This window comes from Brachypodium distachyon, chromosome 3 (genome assembly GCF_000005505.3).
Source record: "Brachypodium distachyon strain Bd21 chromosome 3, Brachypodium_distachyon_v3.0, whole genome shotgun sequence".
NCBI lineage: Eukaryota > Viridiplantae > Streptophyta > Magnoliopsida > Poales > Poaceae > Brachypodium > Brachypodium distachyon.
In genome coordinates, this window is record NC_016133.3 from 8,212,685 (window position 1) to 8,228,762 (window position 16,078).

General features: G+C 44.2%; 1 pseudogene; it reads right to left on the reverse strand.

Moving 5' to 3' along the window:
* Positions 1-493: 493 nt before the first annotated feature.
* On the reverse strand, positions 494-15,901 carry LOC100844782 (annotated as a pseudogene).
* Between the last annotated feature and the right edge of the window lie 177 nt (positions 15,902-16,078).

Sequence of the window (16,078 nt, forward strand, 5' to 3'; positions counted from 1 at the left end):
AAGCGCTTCGCAAAAAATCTCGGGTTGAGATGAAACATCACTTGGAAACCATTGAAGAAGAAATTGCTTTTGATGGTCCATGAACTCGACGGGTCAGAACAATTTAGTCTTCAAACTTGTAAATCTGAATCTCGACTCCCTGAACTTGGCTAAGCGGTGAATTGTAAGTTTAGATCACAGTTTCCGGCATCAAATGGACACCTGACGGATGAGATTATTCAGAGGGGGTTTTAAGCTAAATTGTTATAACGTTTTCTTCTTCCAGAAACCACCCTGGTCCTTCCTTTCTCCTCTCTTGTGGTCCGTGTGCCCAAATCCTCAACTCATCTCGTCTCTTCACTCCCCCTAGCAGCAGCATTGGTGGGGAAAGAAGAAAAAGGGAGGGTAGAGGTAGTTCTTCTTGGAAGGAAGGCAAGACAGAGGCAAAGGAGGCATGACCGGCCAGGAGGCACTGCAGCCCAGTCTACGTCTTCTGCCCTCCGGCTTGGCTTCGTCATTGAGGAGGACGACGCCTGACGGAATAAGAGTTGTCAGGCGCCAGGAAGTTGTAGAACCTGGAGATCTTGAGCGGCGTCACGAGGGAGAGAACACCCTTGCTAATAAACCCGATAATTTCAGACGGACCGTCGAAGGGCACCGTGCGCCCTCTAGCCGTTGCCGTCGAACACCAAGGGACAAAATCTGGAGGACCTCCGAACACACACTTAGTCAAGTTCAGAGATCGAAGATACAAGTTTACAAGTTTGTGGACTAGACTATTGTCACATGTCGAGTTCATGGACCATCGCTGCAATTTTCTCACCGTTAAACCTCACCTTGTACAAAGTCTCTCTAGCTTGATGGTATGTGACTTCAAAAAAATTATCTAAAACAAGTACTCCCTCCGGCCTGATCAATTACTAATTTAGTACAAAGTTGTACTAAATCCGCGACAAGTAATTCCGGCCGGAGGGAGTACGTAGTATTAATATGCCCAAACGGATCATGCAATGATTGGTCTTCCCTTGGTTCCCCTAGCTGCAGGCTGTGGCAGCGTGGGATTCATTTTTACCTCTAGATTCCAAATGAATTTCAGAATTCTAAACCCAAATGATGGATACCAAATGAACTCAACGCACTGGCTGATGCAACTCTTCCCTGGCAAGCTCTGAATATATTTGGAAGGGTGGTTTCAGTTATGCGATCTTGTTTGCTGTTTATGGTCCTTAGTGTTTAGTTTTGCTGTTATCGTACTTTTCTGCACTTTCAAATTTGTTGTTTAGTTTTGCTGTTATTGTACTTTTCTGCACTTTCAAATTTAGTTTTGATCACTTGACGATAATCCGAGGGAAAAAGGATTCTAAGCTGGTAGAGGATGATGATCAAACTCTCCACGAATTGAATGATCGTTCCGTTTCTACGAAATGCAACCTGGGTGTCACTTTTTTATTGTAAACAATACAATGTTCAAAATATAATTTCTGAACTCGCTAACATTTTCGTAAGATAATCCCACAAAAAATAAAGAATAAAAGACAAATACATGAGTGCAGGAAGAGGTATACACCATCCTACCAATGTGTTTAAGATGTATCTGCAATAAAGTCTTGTATCACCTTGCGCTCTCTGCTTTGCCGTAAATGTAATCATAAACGTAGCACTCCTGCTCCCACCTCTAGTGAATTTGATAACAGACGGCTCCACTGACATGACAACCCCTGTTGGAGCCTCAAGTGTAGCTCGGTAGGTTGCTTCCGACGGCCCGACGTTCGTGACGATGCGCCTAACCATGACCTTCTCCTTGAGGTTCGGCACGATGATGGACGGAAGGTTGAGATGAAGGTTGTAAGACTCACAACCTTTTAACAATCCAAGGGTGCAGTTGAAGAACTTGTTGTACTCCTTAGCATCAGCGTCGTAAACCAGGCCAGGATCGACGGCCCTAACCGGGTCCATGTGGCCACCTCCGAAGTCAAAAGGGTCGGCCAATTTCCTTGGGACCCCCTCTGCTTGGATTGGCATGCCGAACCGATCCGTCACTGATGCTACAACCAGTACAAGGAATGATTTAGTGATGTACAATCCTAAGTAATTTAGAAGTATTTTTGCGTACTCTTCATGTGTACCTGTGGTTACGATGGCGGATTTGATCATGGCAGGCGACCAGTCGGGATGAACTGACTTGAGAAGAGCGGTCACTGCCGAGACATGTGGGCACGCCACTGATGTCCCGGATTTGAACACATAGGAGTTGCGCTCAGCTGCCAGGATGCCGACCCCTGGTGCAGCTATATCAGGCTATTAAAAAATATAGATGTTAAAATATTTGAATATAAATTATGCACTTGTTTCGTGTTAAGAAGATGACACATACCTTGAGTATGCCGGGGAATGCGGGACTCGGCCCTCTTGATGAGAACGAGGCGACCCTTGGCGACAACACCCCGTTTCCAACAACACTCATTGTAGGCGACACCTTGACCACCGGATTCCTGCCATAAAACATAAAAGAGATGAATTCTCGGAGAATAAAAAGGGAAAGTTGTTTATGCCTTTTTCAGATAATGCAACATGTTCTCACTCGGTAATGTCCCGGTAGGACAAAATTCTATGTGCGAGTTCGAAATCCACCAGCACATGGGGCATAACACCATTGCACGCAGCCAGGCCACCAAGGCTGTTGACAGCATATTGAGCAAAGATGAGGCCCTTCACGCCAGCCTCTATGGTACGGTTGATGGCCATAGAAAGTGCGTCCTTAGGCAGCGTGATGGACGTCGCCGCAGGTGCATAGCACAAGACGATTTTTCCGGTGACGTTCCTCGATGCTAGTGACAACTGGCAACTGCATAAAATTATTAAATTCAGTATTGTTCAGAATTAGTTTGTCATGAATTCATGATCCGACAAAGTGCGGGAGTAGAAATCAAATGTATTAAGTGAGTTTTTATTTCATTACCTCCCCGCATAAACAAGGGTCTTAAAGTCGTTGCTGATTGCGGATGCATTTTGGTGAAAAGATTGCCCCTGTGTTTGAAGTAGAACACAAGTTAAAGAGTACTCCAATTAAGTTAAGCAAAATTTTGACCCAAAAAAAACAACTTAAGGAAAGCTACAAGATACTCTTCCGTATAATTCCTCCATCCAAAACTATAAGGACAAATTTGATGATATTGTTGGGGAAGTATGCCTCGAATATTTCATTCAAGGAATTAAGGAAAGCTATAGGGGAGGATCAATCACCACTAAGCTTAAGATTGGATTCTTACAAAACGTGCAAATTTAGAAAATAATTAGGTTCTATTTGCAGTTTGTTTGAACCGTGACACCTGTCAATTTCAGGCCATCACGGGCTCTTCTTAATTAGTAAAATACTGAGGGTTTGTTCCCCCTCCGGCGTTATTTTTCTTTTCTCTAGTTTTTAGGTTGTGTAGACTGTTTTGCAGAGTAGAATAGTTGACTATCCCCAGTACCAATAATGTGCTGAAGTTTTGAAAACATGTCATACCAAAAATAGACAAACCCCTTTCCATCATCTAAAAAGATAGACAAACCCCTATCGGCAAAACTGTATATAAAATGTTACACATCGTAACAAAAATGATTACCATGAAGCATAATTACTTATACGTACCACCAGCTTTTCATTGTTCCCAAGTGTCATCAAGGTCGGGAAAGCCCGACCAACCATTCGTCACCGTCTGCGGCACGGGCCCGTCGTTCCCGGCGGCAAATACAACAGAGATACCCCTTTGGACAGCATTCAGTGACCTGACGATCTCGGTGCCGGCGCTGCCGAGCGACAATGACAGGACGTCCACGCCGTCGTTTATGGCATGGTCGATGGCCGCCAGGATCACGGCGTCGCTGCCTCTTCCACGCCGGCCCCAAAGAACCTTGTAGATGGCCAGCCTGGCGCGCGGCGCCCCGCCACGTGCCACGCCGGCGGCCAGGCCTCCGTAGCTCGCGCCGGGCACCCGGCTGCCGGCGATCGTCAAGGCAACGTGCGTCTCGTGGCCGCCGAGGTCCTTAAGCGACATGTAGTCACCCTTGAGCGCCTCGTCGCTCATGCCGCCTGTGAACCACCATGCACCGATGATCTTTCTTTTGCAACCCGTGGCGTTGAACTCCTGGCCTGTCTGGCATGTGCCTCTCCACTGTGCCGGCACAGGGCCGTACCCGACGTCGTCAAAGCTTCGTGATTCAGGCCAAATGCCTGTAACGTCTAATGTGATAAGTCGATGTATGAACTTCAGAAGCTACATACTAAAACCAACAACGCCAAACCAAGCAATCTGGTCGCACCACCACGGGCTAGCGGAGACCTCTGAGGCTATGGCGGCCTAGGCGCCCTGCTGCGACACTGCTGTCCTTATGGCGGCCTCGCTTGATCTCTCGGCCATGGAGAGACGGCCGACTACCCTCCCATCTCGCCCACTCAATGGATCCTTCTCTATGGCGGCCATGGATCTCTCTGTCATGGAAAAAAGACCGGTGGAGTCAACTACAGCTGCGGCTCCACCACATGGTAAGAATTCATCACAAGGTATGGATCTTCAAATCGATCGCCGCCCTGGGGACAATCTCCGGCAAGAATGTTTGAACAGGTAGCGGCTGCCAATCACCGTTCCCCCATCTAGGAGACCAGATTTCTTCATGGCCGCCTCCTTTGGACGGTGCGAGTTTCGTCTCACTGAGGAATCGGTGGGTAATCTGCTCAATGTGTGCCTTGGGGGATCACCAGAGGAATTCCGCATCTGCCACCTCCGGCAGCACACTTTCAGATTCTCTGTTACTAACAAGCACATTAGTTTTCACATTGCTGGGCTCAATTCTTTTACGTGCATCAATTTTGTGGTTTACTTCCATCTTTGGGGCTTTGGAGGGCCAGATTTCATCAAGGAGTTTGCTGCATGGGAAAAACAGGAACACCTGAAATGGGAATCACCCAAGAAGGCACAATCACCTCCTCGGGCTTGTAGAAGGTTTGCACAAGTTGTTGCTCAGGGCACGAACACCTCACTGGCTCTAATGCTATTCCTATTTCATGACAATCGGTTTTCAATAGATTGTGATCAAAGGCCTCATCCCCACCATTGTCACCCTGGAGCAGGACCAAGGAGTTTGATCTCGCTGATGCAGGATATTCAGTTGAAGATATCCAGCAGTGCAAAGAGAATCATATTGCTAAATTCAGGGATCAGCAACAAAAGCCGGTGGCTATTGGTACTGTTTTCCGAAGATTAACTTTTCCCGCCAACTCGGCGGCGTCGAAACCCCTGCTCGCGCCGTTGCCGGAGAAGATGATTTTCGAACCTCAGATCACGCGCGAGCAGTCACAGGAGGCGGCTAATCAGGGCAATCAATTGGGTGTTCATTCCAATCAAGGCCATAATGTTTCACTAGGAGTTAATGGGCCACGGCCCACATGTGCCCGATGCCTAAAAATGGGCCATCATTTTAGCCGGTGCAGGAATGCTACGCACTGTAGATTCTATTATAAGCCTGGGTACACATACAGATTTTGCCGTGCAAGGAAGGAAGGGGCTACTTTTGGTAAGTCACCAAATTTTGGGGATTTTACAGGAATTTCTTCTGCCCCCCAAATTTCCGGAGGTGTCCAAATCTCACTGGCCTAAGGGGATGACTGACACGTGGTTTAGATCCACGACTGTGCACCCCCAAGCACCCCGATACTACTCCTCCTTCAACGATTTTGCCCATTATTCTATTGCTCTTGGGGGGGGGGGGGCGGTGTTCCTTCGTCTTCCACCGAAGCTCCACCAAAACCCCACCCTGCCTGCGCGCCCTCTGCAGCTCCGACCACTCGAAGCTCACCAATGGCGAACTTTGCCGTCGACCCGGCGCCGTTCGTCCCTGGGCTCTTCGACATCATCGACGCGGAGAGACGACCGCAGCACAGTAGATACCATATCCGTGGTCGCATTGAGCCGCAAAACGAAGATGCCACGGTTGTGACACTCCAGCCACCTCCGAATCCTGATGCTCTCTTTGAGGTGACTCGAGGTATGTTGAATCATCTTCTTGCTGAGCATCTTCAGCTTAGTGCGATTGGTCATGCATTTGTTCGTCTGCACTCCGCCATTGATAGAGATTGTCTAGTTCGTAATGATGCGCACCAGCACAACGGCATCATTTTTACCTTCACTGAACATAACCGAGCCCAGAACTGGAGGGGTTTCACCTATAACCAGGAAGTTTGGCTCATGATCTTAGGGTTTCATCTTGACATTTGGACATCTGAGCACATTGCTAATGCCATTGCTGATTGGGGAAAGCTTATTCTCTAGGATATAACTATGAGCAACTACTATAGAATCATCATCAAGGTCAAAGTGGAGGATCTTTCTCAGGTTCTCTACAGCCTTCTTTTGTCCCATGGACCTGACTTTCAAGGGGAAACATGGGCTGCCCCTGTTTATTTTCTTCATCAGGCATTCATGGGTGCACTCCCACCTGATGAAGATGCACCACCTGGCGATGGGGACACACCTCACCCACTCCCAGTTCTGCCTTTTGATGAAGACCATGAGAATAATGCCAATCATGGACCTATCATCTCAGATCTTAACATGGATGCTGACTTCTGGGGGCCATGGGACCAAGCTCTGCAAAATGCTGGTGCAAATGCACAAGACCTCCTTTTCCTTCCTGAGGAAAATCAAGCAGCAGTTATCCCCAATCCAGCTCCTAACCAGGATGATGAAAGTGCACTGACCTTATCACTTAGTTCAAATGCACCAACACCTCTTTTGTCTGAAGGATCTGTCAATGGAATACCTCCTGGACCCCTGCATGTTATGGCTCATCAGGGCAATCAGGTGCTGAATCTTGATCTTAATGTCATTCAACATGAGCCACCACAGAATGCCTTGGACATTGCTTTCCAGAATGCTCCTGAAAAGATTGTCCAGCACGTTCATTTGGAGGATGTTCTTCTTCAAATGCCACAGGATCAGGATATGCATGCTCTGCATTTCATTGCAGCTCCTAATGCCCAGCCTGCTGACCAGATACAGCTGCCTGCTGCAGCCAATGAGCATTTTCACCATGATTTGCAGCAGGTCCATGTTGTTCATGATAATATACTGAATGATGGTCATGAGAATATGCAGATTGGTAGGGTTATCATTCCTCCATTCAACCACTCATAAGAGGACTTTCTTGCTTTATATGGACCACATCTTACTAAACCAAATCTGGAACTGCTTCATACTTCAACTGATAGTAATGAGATATGGATAAAACACTTCTTCCCTAGAAGCAACAATAATTCTATATCAGTCCCTCAGTCTTGGGTTGATTTCATCACTGCCTCTCTGATCTCCCCTGATAGTTTTGAATGGGCTAGGAAGGTACTTTTGTCCAACATGTGGACCATCTTTTCAGATAATGCTCCATTATCTAAAGATTTTTATATTCCTGATGCATGTCCTAGCTCATCACCATCGAAATGTGATCTCACTGCCAGAGCAGCTATGATTAGTAAGGGTTACCTTACTCCACAGGCCCCTACAAAACTGCCATGCCTCCCTGACATTGCCTCCACTTCAGCTATCAGAGGAAAGAGAGGCAAAAAAGCCCTCTGGTTGTCACTGAGGTGAGAAGAAGTGAAAGAATTAATCAGAAGAATGGAGGTTATAAGCACAATACTTGTGTTGATAGGCACTGCTTAGCCTGCTCTGCCAAGCCACCAGAGATCTCCAAGAAGATTATCAGGAACCTCAGCGAAAGATTTGGCCTGGCAAAAAATGACACTGAACCTCAGAGTCGAAAGAAAAAGTTAAAGCATTCCCACAATGATGATGATGATGATGCAACCAAGAAAGCTAAGCATGACCAGAAGAAACCCAGGAGCAAGAAATAGGTGTGCTCTGACCAGGAAGAATCTGAAGATGAAGAACCTGATCATTAACAGGAAGCAACTGAAGATGTTTGCTACATATATTTTGATCTGTCCTAGTGCTTTACGTATGCATGTAATAAGTATTAGTACCTGTGTGTGCTGTGTGAGAACCTCATATTGTGACTTTGCGTGGGGCAGTAACTCTGACTATCACTTATTCCCAGACTTTTATCTTGTTTCCCCTATGAGTAGATCAAACTGGAAAATTCTGTCATGGAATATTAGGGGTATTAATGCTGATAGCAAATGGACACATGTTGCAAAAAAAAATAGAGGAAAGTGGATGCTCCATTATTTGTCTGCAAGAAACCAAGAAAGAAACTTTCGATCCAAACTTCATTCACAATTTCTGCCCAAGAAGATTCACTAAATTTCATTACCTGCCATCTGTGGGGAGATCAGGGGGTCTTTTAGTGGCTTGGGTTGGGTCACTCTTTTCTGGAGAATTACTTTTTACGAACGCCTTCTCATTATCCATCAACTTCAGATGCCTCAAATCGGGCAAGGAATGGATTTTGACCAACATTTAGGGTCCATGTACTGATGACAAGAGGAGAGATTTCATCAACTAGCTGAACCAAATAGATATGCCTGACACCATGGATTGGTTGATCCTTGGAGATTTCAATTTCATTCGATCACCTGACGACCGAAATCGGCCTGGTGGAAACATTGCTGATATGTTGGCCTTTAATGACACTATAAACAATCTTGGCTGGGTAGAATTACCTCTGAAAGGAAGAAAATTTACCTGGAGTAATATGCAAAATGACCCACTTCTTGAAAAGTTAGATTGGTGTTTCACATCTCTAAGCTAGACTTTGAACTACCCATCGACAGAATCCTTTCCACTAGCCAAATCTACTTCAGATCATGTCCCTTATGTGATTAAAATTAGCACTAGTATCCCAAGATCACAAGTCTTTAGATTTGAAAACAACTGGATCAACAAACCAGGATTCAAGCAGATTGTCCAGGAGGCATGGAATTGTCACCACCACATCACTGAGTCTGGCAAAAGGATATCTGCCAGGCTAAAAACGCTCAGATATAGGATGAGAAAATGGACCAAAATGCCATCTGAGATGGACTCACTTATTGAAGATCTCAATTGTGTCATTTTACTTCTTGATGGTATTGAGGATGCTAGAGGGCTTACACAGGAAGAACTCTGTTTCAGAAATAAATGCAAGGACATATTAGATGAATGTCTCACTTCCCAAAAAACTTTTTGGAAGCAGAGGGGACAAATTAAATGGGTTAAGCTGGGAGATGAAAATTCCAAATTCTTTCACTCTCTTGCTACAACCCAACACAGAAGGAAACACATCACATGGGTCAAAAAGCTTGATGGTTCTATGGAGTTTGAACATGAGGGCAAGGCTGCACTCTTCAGGGAAGCATTCAAAGACAGATTGGGCAAATCTGCTGGAGCCACCTTCCCATTTAATCTGATGGACATCTTGCAGCAACATGCAGATCTCTCTTGCTTGAAAGTCTCATTTACCACTGAGGAAATTGACAGAGTAATTCAGGAATTACCTCATAACAGATCTCCTGGACCTGATGACTTTAATTCTGAGTTCATACAAGCACCAATATGGCTTTATCAAAACCAGAACTATCCAGGACTGCATGGCTTGGTCACATGAATACTTGAATGCATGCAACAACACACATGAAGAAATCATTTTGCTCAAACTTGACTTTGAGAAAGTATTTGACATGGTTGAACATGATGCTCTCATTAGGGTACTCCAGGTCATGGGATTTGGACCAAAATGGATCGAATGGGTTCAGAAAATCCTTTCTTCTGCATCATCAAATGTCCTCCTTAATGGAGTCCCTGGGAAGATTATCAAATGCAGAAGAGGGCTCAGACAAGGTGATCCTCTATCACCACTCCTCTTTGTCATCATGGCTGATGTGCTCCAATCCTACATCAATCACCATATGCAGCTTGGTTTGCTCACAAGGCCAATCACCACCAATAATCTGCATGATTTTCTCATTGTGCAATATGCAGATGACACTCATTTTCATGAGAGCAGATGTCCATCAAATAATGTTGCTCAAGAACATGCTCATTAGCTTCCATTCTGCCACTGGCCTGAAAGTTAATTTTCATAAATCAAACTTGATCCCCCTGAATATGGATCATAATTTCTCCCAGCTTCTAGTAGAGGCCTTTGGATGTAGAATTGACACTCTGCCTTTCAAGTATTTGGACCTCCCCCTTGGTATCAGCAGGCCTGCTATTCAAGACTATCTACCACCCATTAAACGTGTTGAAACAAGACTCACATGCTTTTCTAGCATGCTGACATATGGTGGAAAGCTCCAATTGGTTAATTCGGTCCTCTCTGCATTACCTTCATACTATATGAGCACGTTTCTTGTCCCCAAGGGTGTTATTGAGCAAATTGATAAATTTAGAAGACACTGCCTTTGGTGAGGTAATGATCTCACCAGGAATAATCCTCCACTGGCTGCATGGGAAATTGTCTGTCGACCTAAAGCTGAGGGTGGTCTTGGTGTGCACAATTTGAGCCTCCAGAATAATGCACTCCTTATGAAAAATCTGCATAAATTCTTCAATAGGCTTGACACACCATGGGTTTCACTTCTCTGGGAACTTTACTACCAAGATGGTCTGCCTCCACAACAAGCCACTAATGCATCCTTCTGGTGGAAAGATGTTCTCAAGCTCCTAGACACATACAAAAACTTGCCCATCTGCAACCCCCATAGTGGTAAATCCACCCTTTTCTGGAGTGACAACATGAACAATGTCTTTTTACAGCAACAATGGCCACACTTTTTCTCATTTGATACTAATCAATTCATCACTACTTATGACATGGTCAGCTCCAATGATCACACATGCCACTTTCACCTACCTCTGTCTACTGCTGCATATGAGCAATTTCTTCAGCTAAATGAATTCATTCAAAACTGAGAATCATCTGCTGAAAATGATGAATGGACTTACATCTGGAAGAAGAACTCTTTTATACCTGCCAAAGCCTATGCAGCACAAATTGAGCACATTATTATCTCTGCTAGCTTCCATTGGATTTGGGCATCCTGCTGCCAGCTCAAACACAAGCTTTTCTTTTGGCTGCTCCTGATTGATAGGCTAAATACCAGAGCTATATATGCTCCAAAGAAGACAATTTCGCCTTCAAGCTTACACATGTGTCATGTGTGGAAATGGAGACATTAAGACGAGAGACCACCTGTTTTATTCATGTCCATTTGCCACTGCCTACTGGACCTACCCGACCTCTCATTTCCAAGTTCAAGAGAACATTCATGACAACATATCACAACTCAAAGACTTGCTTAATGTGCCCTTCCATATGGAGATTCAGATCCTGGCTGCTTGGAGTATTTGGAAGACTCGAAATGATTATATCTTCAACAATGTTCAACCCAGTTTGTACCGATGTAGAAGGATCTTTTCTGAAGAGCTTAATAATGTCTGGCACAAAGCAAAAAGAAAAAGGCTTAGAGGCTTTGAAACATGGATAGCATCCTTTAGATGATTTTCTTTTTTGCACTTGTAAATATTCATTTTCTTTATTAATATAATTTTATGACAATAGCCTTTTAGCCTATTGTCTTTGCCCCTCAAAAAAAATGCCTGTAACAGAAGCATATATACATATGGACTGGATTCAATTGATTATACACATCCTGGTTTTGTCATGTTCTCGGTTAGAGCTATTAATTGAGATTGCGAACCTGAATCGACCACCCTGATGATGATATCTTCACCGTAGTTTGCTTTTTGGAGGAGGCCGGCCGGTTGCTGTGCTGGTTGGTTGTAGTCAAGATTGAGGAAGTCCCAGCTCCGGGTTGTGTGTGCTTCGTGATAGGGTGTTAGGCTTCACACTGATAACTTAAGGAAATTCTGCACAACAGAATTAGCATGCTGATTAGTTCCTGACGTCCATCATGCATTTTACTCCAGACTTCTGATTCAATACACCCCCCTCTCCTCCAACGAAAACACAAGGACGGTCTAGATCACTCCGTACCTCTTCATAATAAAGAGCATGATGGACATTAATTAATATTTTCTTCTCTTCTTTCCACCTGGTTCCGAACAACACTAGATTTTTTTTTCGAAAAGGAGGGAATACCCCCGGCCTCTGCATCAATCGATGCACACAGCCATAATATTATTAAGTCAAGTATCGTAACAACATCCACAAGTACATCTCAAGAGTGCTCAAAAGAAAAACATAAAAGCTGAAAAGATCATCCATTATCCAGCCTACGCTCGGCGCGCCACCCAAACTGGCTGTAGAAAGCCCGTGCTACCGTCTTCATACGGCTGCACCCAAAATCCATAAAATCCTTGGGCCCCGTCGGAAGCAGTGGGGACCAAGTACAGAGCCAGTACGCCGCCCGACATATCACCTGCAAAAAATTGGAAACTTTCTTTCTGTTAAAAACAAGGTCATTCCGACAATTCCAAATAGACCAACAAATCGCACAAGACCCAACAAGAATGAGAGATTTCTCCATCCCATGGAGCCAACGACCAAACATATTCGAAATGCAAGTTGGTGGTGGTAGATTAAAAGTCACAAAGACAACTCTCCACACCAAGCGCGCCATAGGACAATCAAAAAAAAGGTGATGAATAGTTTCGTCTTGATCACAAAAGACACACCTTTTGCAACCATTCCAATTTCTTTAAGCCAAGTTATCCTTAGTAAGTACAACCCCTCGGCGAAGGAGCCATCCAAATATTTTAATCTTGAGAGGCATCTTAAGTTTCCAAATAATTTTATGACGAAACTGACAATCAATATTAATCAAGAATTGATAAAAAGATTTCACGGAGTACGACCCCGAAGAAGACAACACCCAGGAAAAAGAATCTGCTTGGTCAACAAGCTGAACTGTAGCAAGCTTTGCACACAGCTCCTCCCAGACAAATAATCTCGCCCCAACAATATTCCTCCTAAGGACAATATTTGGAGGCACAGTCGTCATCACCTCTGCAACAGAAGCCTGGTGATTCAACACAATCCTATAAAGAGAGGGAAACTGATCCTTGAGAGGAACGTGCCCCAACCACCTATCTTTCCAAAAGTCCACAGCCAAACCACAGTTGACAGTAAACGAAACATGAGGGGGGAAAATGGTCTCACCCTCAACAAACCCTTCCAAAAAGGGGAGTCAGACGCTCTCGACTCGACCTGGGACAGAGATTTTGCATAAAGGTACTTATTACGAAGCAACTCTAGCCAAAGTCCTTCCCCATCCAGAATTTTAAACAACCATTTGCTCAGCAGACAAATGTTTTTAATTTCTAAATTTTCAACACCCAGACCGCCTTGTTCACGCGGTCTGCAGATGATGTCCCATTTAGTTAGTCTGTATTTCCGCTTATGCTCGTCACATTGCCAAAAAAACCTTGATCTATAAAAATCAAGTCTCTTAGCTACACCCTTTGGAACCTCAAAAAAGACAACATCAACATAGGCAGACTTGTGAGGACCGAATTAATCAGGACAAGCCTCCCACCACTCGAGAGGAGTTTTCCTTTCCAACTGCTGAGCTTCTTCTCAAAGCAATCATCAACGCTTTCCACTCCTTATTCAACAACTTTCTATAATGAATCGGTATTTTGAGATAACGAAAGGGAAACGATCCAATCCCGCACCCAAACAGTTGCATATATTGGGCCTCCGACTCCTTAGCACGTCCAAAACAGAACAATTCACTTTTGTGAAAGTTAATCTTCAAGCCAAACAATTGCTCGAAGAAGCACAAAAGCATCTTAAGATATTTAGCCTGTTTCAAATCATGTTCTAAAAAAATGACCGTGTCATCGGCATACTGAAGGATAGAAACCCCACCATCAACAAGGTGGGGAATCACCCCATTCAACCGACCATTCTCCTTAGCGCGCTCAATAAGAACAGCGAGCATATCAGCCATGATATTGAAAAGAACTGGGGATAAAGGATCCCCCTGGCGCAAACCTTTCCTAATTTGGAAGAAATGGCCAATGTTGTCATTAACCTTGACCCCAACACTGCCACCCCTAACAAACCCATCAATCCACTTGGACCATAATTCAGCAAAGCTCTTCATCCCTAGGGTTTGTTGAAGAAAAGACCAATTGACTTTATCGTACGCTTTTTCAAAGTCAATTTTGAAAATTACCCCATCCATTTTCTTTGAGTGCAACTTATGAACTGTCTTATGTAAGATAACCACACCCTCCAGAATGTGGCGATCTGACATAAAAGCTGATTGAGTGGGTTTAACAATAGAGCTCGCTACGACATTGATACGATTAGTACACACTTTCGTAAAAATCTTGTAACAAACATTAAGCAAACAAATCGGTCTAAATTGCTAAATTTGTGACGCATCCTCCTTCTTCGGAAGCAAGGTGATGATCCCAAAATTAATCCTATATATTGGAAGAAGGTCTGCATGAAAGTCAGCAAAGAGGGCCATCAAATCCTCTTTAATAACCTCCCATAACCTTCTAGAACCTCTGAACAACACTAGATGTTTTTTATTTTGCCGGAGATTGCACCGTTGGATCGTGACGAAATTTCACGAGCTTGTAGTAGGCAAAATTCCACACAATCACACCGAAGGGATCAGCGAAATACTTTTTGAGCCAGTGGAAAACATTCGAACAAGTCAGACATTTGTGCTGTCCCGCACGGCAGTGAGAAATCCAAACAGCGCTCGGTGTTTTGCAATTTTCCGGAGATTCTACCGCTGGATCGCGACGAAATTTCACATTGTAGTGGTACACAAAATTCCGCACACTCTCACCGAAGGGATTGGCTAAATATTTCTTGAGGCATCGGGAAACATGCGAACAATTTGGACGTTTGTACCGTCTCGCAGAGTCGCGAGAAATTCAAACAACACTTGGTGTTTTCAAGTTTTCTGGAGATTCCACCGTTGGATCGCGATGAAATTTTACACTGTGGTAGTAGATAAAATGCCGCACAATCTTACCGAAGTGATCGTCGAAATAATGATTGGATCAACGGGAAACATGCGAACAAGTCAGACATTCGTGTTGTGACGCACGGCCGTGAGGAATCCGAACAACACTTGCTGTTTTGGAGTTGGCCGGAGATTTCACCGTCGGAGCGAGACGAAATTTCACACCGTCATAGTAGACACAATTTCGCAAAATCTCACCGGTGGGATTGTCGAAATAATACTTTAGGCTGCAGATAATTTGCGAGAGAGAAAGGAGGCAGGAGAAAGAAAAAGATTGGGCAAAAAGAGAGCAAAAGAAAATAGAAGAAAAAACGTGAAAAGACCTTCATGCCCTTCTGAGTTTGGGAGGGAGGTTGTATTCTATTAGGCCTCTTTACTCCAATATATAAAGACAGCATGGTTAGAATTACGAACTTGCAATGATTTCTGCTTGTGATTTGGTCAGCACCCAGAGAATCCGTGCTTGTAACTGTAAACTATGGACTGCAAGGCTTCATCCTTGCTGTTGCAGACAAAAACAAAATTTGAGCAGTTAATTACTCCCTCCGATTTTAAATTGTTATCGAAATATTACATATATGTAGACGCTTTTTAAAAATAGATACATCCATATTTGAGCAAATTGGAGTCAAGAATTTAGGATCAGATGTAGTACCGTTTTATACATGTGGTGATATATAATACTCCGTAGTAATATACTGGCTAATATATACTGTACCTCCCAAGAACAGAGGTTAGCACGTCATGGTGTGACGCGGTAACCACGGTTGGATCGTCGTGTTTCTTCTTCCCCATATACACAATATAGAGCTGATCAAGTGAGTTGCCAAGAATGAATATCAGAACAAGCCGACTTAGGCAAAAACAGTGAAGTGAAGTCTTCCGAATTACAGGAAGCCAGCATCATGATCTTACTTTGCTGGACGCGTGAGCTGAAAGAGGAAACAGTACTGTCGCCAGTAGCAGAGCACGAGAGAAGGCTGTTCTGAAACCCATGTCTGATTTTCAGAAGAGTGTCAAGTGAATTTCTATTACATGTATTTAGACGCTTGTTAGGAATAGATACATCCATATTTGAACAAATTTGAGTCACTTAATATGCGACGGAGGGAGTAGCAGCCAGAAAGGGTGCATGGAAGAACAGTTCAGAAGAACTTGTCTGCGTGTTTTTTT